The sequence below is a fragment of the Alligator sinensis genome, unplaced genomic scaffold, assembly GCF_000455745.1.
Source record: "Alligator sinensis unplaced genomic scaffold, ASM45574v1 scaffold1277_2, whole genome shotgun sequence".
Taxonomy (NCBI): Eukaryota; Metazoa; Chordata; order Crocodylia; family Alligatoridae; genus Alligator; species Alligator sinensis.
The window spans coordinates 331077-337638 of NW_005843023.1; positions in this window are offsets into that span (position 1 = coordinate 331077).

Genomic DNA, 6562 nt, shown 5'->3' on the forward strand with positions numbered 1-6562 from the left:
CCCCCCCCTCAAAACGGCATGTGCCCCCCCCCCCCCTCCCCCCGCCATCCTCCCACAAGGTTGGCACAAACTCTGCTTGTTACAACACTGGCCAATATGTCTACCAAGTATTAGGGCTGTGCAAAGTTTCTCCTGGTCTTTCATTTCAAAGCTGTTTCATTGCGTTTCAAGCTTGAAACAGCGAAAACAAAACAAAACAAAAGCCTTCAAATCAGCTTTGAAACGAAACAAGGGCACTTGAAACATTTCAAAAGTTTACCGGCTGCCTGGCATCAGCACCAGTCCCAGCCGGCAGCAGCAGCCTCCTGTCATATGTTAGGCAGATCGGGGCCCATGCACACCCCTGGGGAGGGTCCCCACATGAGCTGATTTGCCCTAGGCCCTGGCACCCTCCTCGAGCCACCTCTGGTATGGGGCCTGAGGCATATCAGCTCGTGCAAGGACCCTCCCCGCACCGGAGGGGCAGTGGGTCCCCCCCACACAAGCTGATATGTCCTGGGACCCACACCCTCCTCAGGCCGGCTCTGGTATGGGGCCTGGGGCATATCAGCTCATGCAGGGACCCTCCCCCAACTTGGGATCGGGGCAGCAGGTCTCCATACGAGCTACGCCCCGGGCCCCGTACAGGAGCCGGTCCAAGGAGGGTGCAGGGCCCAGGGCAAACCAATTCATGTGGGGACCCTCCCCTGCCCTGGTATTGGGGCAGTGGGTCCCTGCATGATCTGATTTGCCCCGAGCCCACCTGCCGCTAGCCCCAGCTGGCAGCACCAGCCTCCTGTCATCCGGCAGGCTGCCTGTGCTGGACCCAGCAGTATAAAAATCTGCCCTGGCCAGCAGCTCAAGGCTATTTGCCCTGAGGAGCTTCTGGGGTGGGCCCTGTACTCGACCAGGAAGGAGGCTTTGGCTAAGAAGGTGCCCGGAGACTGCAGGGCCGCTTTTCTCTCACTTGTCCGTGCACATTTTTGGGCAGAGCACCAGTGAGCAGCATCCACTGGCTCTTGGATGCCTTTGAGGACCAGCAGGTGTGGCCCAGGGGGCTCTGCTTGGTGTCCCCCTCAGGTGCACTTATTTTCACGTTTTGACCCTTTGACCCACATGACACTCCTATCCTGTTTTTTTCATTAGTTGTCCCAAGTATTTTGTTGTAGCCTTCAACCATTAGCCCCCATGCAGTAGGGGCTACTAGTTACCTGGGTGGGCCATAGGGCCCATGGTATTTGAATGTTACAAATATACAGGAGCTTCTGGGGGAGGAGCTTCTGGGAGGAACTTGGCCACACCCCTTCCTGTCCCAAGCTGCTGCTGCTGGTTCCTGCTAGCTTGGTCTCAGGAGTTTCTGGGGAGAAGATGGCCAGGCCCCTTCCTGCCTCTGGCTGCTACTTCTGTTGTTGTTGCTAGCTGCTGCTGACCTACTCTCAGGAGCTTTTGGCGGGGAAGTTGGCCATGCCCCTTCCTGCCTTGGGCTGCTGCTGCTGGTCCTCTGCTGCATACCGCTGCCCCCTTCAGGGAGGAGCTCACTGCACTGCACCACATCCTAGCACCACACCCCAGTTTCTGCACTCCTGTTCCAGACTGCTGCCCAGCCCACCACCAAGCCACGGTGGGGGATAGCCTGGGGAGGGGGCCTGTGCTGCCTGTGGGCCCCTCCTCTACCATCACTGTTGGAGCCTAAGGGTGCCTTGCCTTCCCCAGCTGCTTTGGTAGGCCACCCCCTATCTTCACCTTCATTTTTACCTGAAGCATGCCCTGAGTGGCTGATCTGGACAGCTGCTACCACTGCTGCTGCTGCCACCTGTACTGCTGCTGCCCCCTCTCAAGAGAGAGGGAGATTTCCTGCTGTATCATCTTGCACCACCCAACATCGCACCTGCACTGGATTGCTCCCTAATTGACTGCTTGCGTCTGCATTCCCCCACAGCTGCCGCACCGTGTCTGATCCCGCTTTGTTTTCCTGACTGCTGCCGAGTGCCTGGCTGGAGGTCTGAGGGGCTCCTGGACTGGGCTTCAACAAACAAAGCCCCTCCACCAGTCCAGTCATCTTTTACACCTGCCTCAGCAGCCTCTCCTGTGTATTTTGCCCTTGTGTAGTAAGTCCTGTGGTCCACTCCCCCTGCCCTGGTGTTTGTTGTGTGGCTGAGTAAGCCAGCTCAAGTCTCCCCAGCCCTTGTATCTGTGTGTCCCCTCCCCCAGGCATAGCCCACCCGGTTTCCTGTGACGCTGTAGCTCAGTGAACTTCAGCCCCTTTCTTCTCCCCCTTCTCCCACAGCCCAACCTGTTCCTATTAGATTCACTAGCCCTGCTGTATTTTTTGTTTTTCCTTATTGGTTTCCCTTTTTATGTAAAATCATGGCAGAGCAGGAGACTTATGTGGGGGGTAGATGCCCCCACAGAACTTCCTGCAGCCCCCACTCTGGAGGCAGATCCCAGCCAAGCCCCTGAGGGGGTGCATGCCCCTACAGCCCCCACCCAGGAGGTAGAGTCCAACTGGCCCCCACCAGGGATAGAGATGCCTGCAACTCCCGCTGTCCCCCACCCTGAGAGGTTCCCAAGCATCAGTGACCAAGGGCAAGGGCAATGGGAAGGGCTCTTCAGCATTCTTGTCTGCCCATGGCAGGGGGTCAGGCTTGATGATCTGCTCAGGTCCCTTCTGACCCTACCAACTATGAAACATCCTCCACAGTGTGAGGTGGGATAGAGCAAGGGCCCTGCTCTCAAGCCTAGACCACCAATGCCTGAGGGGACCAGGTGCTCCACACCAGCCAGCACACCCACTCCCTGTCCCTGGCCTTAGCTCTGGCCCCACCAACGCAGCCCCCAAGCAGGGGAACCACAGCTATGCACAGGCGGCTGCAGGGCAACACACAGCCTTGGAGCCTGGACCCCACACGGCTGGCCCTTCCAGCTCAGGTGGCAGAGCCCCCTTTCCAGCACTTACCCACAGGCATGGGGTGAAGTGTCACCTACCCAAGTGAGAGAACCTGCACTTTGAGACCTGGGTGCAGCCCCTGGCTCAGGTGGGAGGGCCCCCCCAAGATTGTGGTGGCCTCCCGCTTTCATGGCAAGGGTTTTTTTTTTCTTGCCTTGGAGGCTGCCACACAAAAGTCAGTGGAGAGGGGGCTCATGGTAGAGGGCAACTACACCCCCCTCAAGCCCCTAAAAGAGATAGGGCCCCAGGTGGTCCTGAGCTCTGTCCCACCCCATATCTGTAATTGGGCCCTGCTCTCCCAGCTCCAAACCCTGGGGAGGGTTATCTTCCTGGTGATGGCCCTCTTGCTGGGGTGCCAGGAACCTGGCCTCTGCCCCAGGCACTCATTCCATGGCTAGACCATGATCCAGCTGGAGGCTGAGGGATGCCTCAGGATTCCTTTTCAGGGGTCCCTGGTGAGGGTGTCTATACACTGGGGGACATGTGGTGCTTCCAGGGACATGCCCTGGGGCATTGCACCACAAGTGCCCCATGGGCCAGGCAGGATGGGCATCCACAGATCCCACTGGTGAGAGGGGTGCCCCTGCCACTGGTGCCCCTCCCTCCTTATGTCCCCCCCCAGCACCCCAACCTAAACATCCAGCCTCCCTGTAAACTCAGGGGACCCCATCCCTCAACCGAGTTTGGCAGAGTCTCAGGGAAGGGAGCAGCAGCCAAGGGGAGAGGGAGTTGAACCCCCACCCAGCCACACCCCTGCTATGAAGGCCCCACTCCCACAACCCTCACCTCCAAAGGTCCGGCAGCAAAACTCTCCCTCTCTGATGATCTGTGGGAGATAGTGAATCCTGAAGAGGGAAGTCCCCTCTCCCAGAACCCCAAGGCAGATGACCGACGCCACCCTGGTGCCTGACAGACCTCCTCCCCTACCTCCCAGGAAAACCTCACCTCACTACCAGTCTGCCCTATGTTCCCCCACCAGAGGGGTTTGAGGTGGGGTCCCCCGACCGACAGGCCGGTCTTGCTGGGGACCCCGTGCAGAGCATGGCTCCAGCAGTGTCCCGGCACTCAAACAATCAAACAAAACCCTGCATTCACCAGCTGTAGCAGTGGCCATCAGGGCCGCTGGGGTCTCATGGCAAAGCCCCCTTGCATGGTGCGGGGCAGTGGGGATTGGCCCCAGCTGCCTGGCACCTGCGCTGCATCTGTTGCATTATACGGGTGCAGTGTGGCTCGGCAGGGCACTGTGCACTGTCTGGGAGCTCAGGGCCACTGGGACTGAGCAGGGCCAGGCTCCAGGTCACAGCTGGAGCTGCCCCAAGTTCCCAGACAGTGCATGGCACTGGCGTGATCCAACAGCAGCAACGCGGGTGCCAGGCGGCTGGGGCTGCTCCCTGCTGTCCCCTGCTGCCCCATGCCAGGCAGAGGGGCTCTCCCATGAGGCCCACTGCTACAGCTGGTGAGTGCGGGGTTTTGGGGGGTTTTTGTTTTGGGGTTGGGGGGAGGGGTTGAGTGCCGGGACACTGGAGCTGCGTGGAGCAGTGTTATGAGGGCTGGGGGAGCAAGTGGGGGATGGGGCAGGTGGGGCAGTGATGGGAGGGTTGGGGGAGTGAGCGGGGGCTGGAGCCGGGTGGGGATTCCCCCATGGTCCCCTCTGCCCCTCCAGTGCCCCCACCACCTACTTACCCAACATGGAGCCCAGGTCCCTGCAGCTAGCATGCTCCTTGTCCTGCATGGGCAGGCAGCGTGCTTCAGCACCAGGGCAAAGGCCAGCCATAGAGATGCTCTGGCTGGTTACCACAGTGTCTCTGTGGACCCAAGTGTCCAGTTGCCTCAGGGCACAGTCTAGGATTGTGCCTTTCCCCACTGTTTCGCAGTGCTTTTTTTTTTGACCCCTGGATATCCAGGGGTCTAATTTTGCCCCTGTGCTGCAAGTTTACAGTGCGAGGAAGTTTTTTTTGGTTCCCACACATGCCTCTTGCAGCGTCTCAAAGGGGTTTGAGACACTGCAGTTGACATGCGCACATTCATGTGGACGTGCCTAGAGAGTCTCAGGGTCTAATACTGAAGACAACCAATGAGGGGCAGCAATACAAAAGCATACATCTATAACAACAACAACTTGGAATAAGCTTTATTTAATAATTTGTACAAGGAACACAGTAGTAATTTAATACTTCCATTTATTAATTGTCAAACCATAATCCACTGCAATAAGAAACAAAAATAAACACAAACAGAATTTGCGGTGGGTGTGTGTGTGTGTGTGTGTGTGTGTGTGTGTGTGTGTGTGTGTGTAACTAAAAATGGCAAGAATAGCAGCAACAACAACAACAAAGAAACCTTTAAATGAGTCAGCATCATCATGTTATTTTGCTGGATAGATTCATTTGGTGTTATCCAATCCTAGCGACAGGTTTAAATATTGCTGCAGATAACATGAATGCAAATCAGAAGCAGAAAACCAAAAACTATAAATAAGGTAAGGACTAAAGATACCCCCCCACACAAAAGTAATGGTGCTGTGTGTCATATTTGTAACCATTTTATAGCAGATACTTTGTGCTCAAACTCTTCAGGTGAACTCTTACATGGAACTCCTTCATTTAAATAAAAATGGAGAAAGAAAAAACAACTTCAACCTTTCATTAACTGCCTTTTTTTCTCTTTTCATTCAAAGTGTTTAAATTATTTTTTTCTATACAAGGTAAGTACATTGTCTGTACAAAGTTAAATATACATATTTACAGTCAAACTTCTGAAGCACTTCAAGTCTTTTCTTCCGCTGATTTTGGCGAAAGATAAAGTCCACTTGTTTTTCAACCCAGGAGCATGGCTATTTATCAAAACGTATTGCAAGTCATGCTAACAGTTAGTTGCAGTTACTATTAATAAATCTGTATAAAAGCATCAGCATAAAAATAGGCATTTTATATTATTAAATACGACTTATGACAAAATAGCAATCTAACCCTTTGCTATTTGTACTATAGCTGTTGGAAGCAGAGTCTGATGCAACAGGTTCTGTTTATGCTTTTTTTTTAACAAAATTTCTATCAAAAAAAGCATCCATTTTTGACTTACAGACAAGTATATGGGCAATCCATGTTTTTCAAAGTAGTACAAATATACGCAGCTGGTAAAAGCTGTCTAAGTGCAGCTTACAAATTGGCTTGACTTTCGTGTTTCATTAGGAGGCAGCCAAAATGTCTTCATTTATTCAAGACTCACCATCAAAACCATAACCAAAAAAAGAAAAAAGGCACACACTAATATTTTGCTAGCATCTATCTGGATTTTTAAGGTAGAACACCAGGAAGAAATGAAGTCTTCATCGCAAAGGGTACACTTCAAAAGGTGTCATCAGGGCCAACAATTTAAAAAAAAAAAATTATGGCCATGGTTGTTGCAAATAAGATTTGTACCTGAAATTTCAATTACTTGTGCAGACAACTGTAGAAAATACAACCCTATTGGGTTTTGTGCAGTGTTTTTTTCTTTTTCTGTTTTTGGCCTATTCCTCTGGATTAAACTACCAATTCAAAGCTCTCTGCATGATACAGTGCCCCATAGACTAACCACAAAAAAGCTGTTGTCTGACAGCTCTGCCTGCTGAAGTGCACGTCAGGAGGAAAGAGT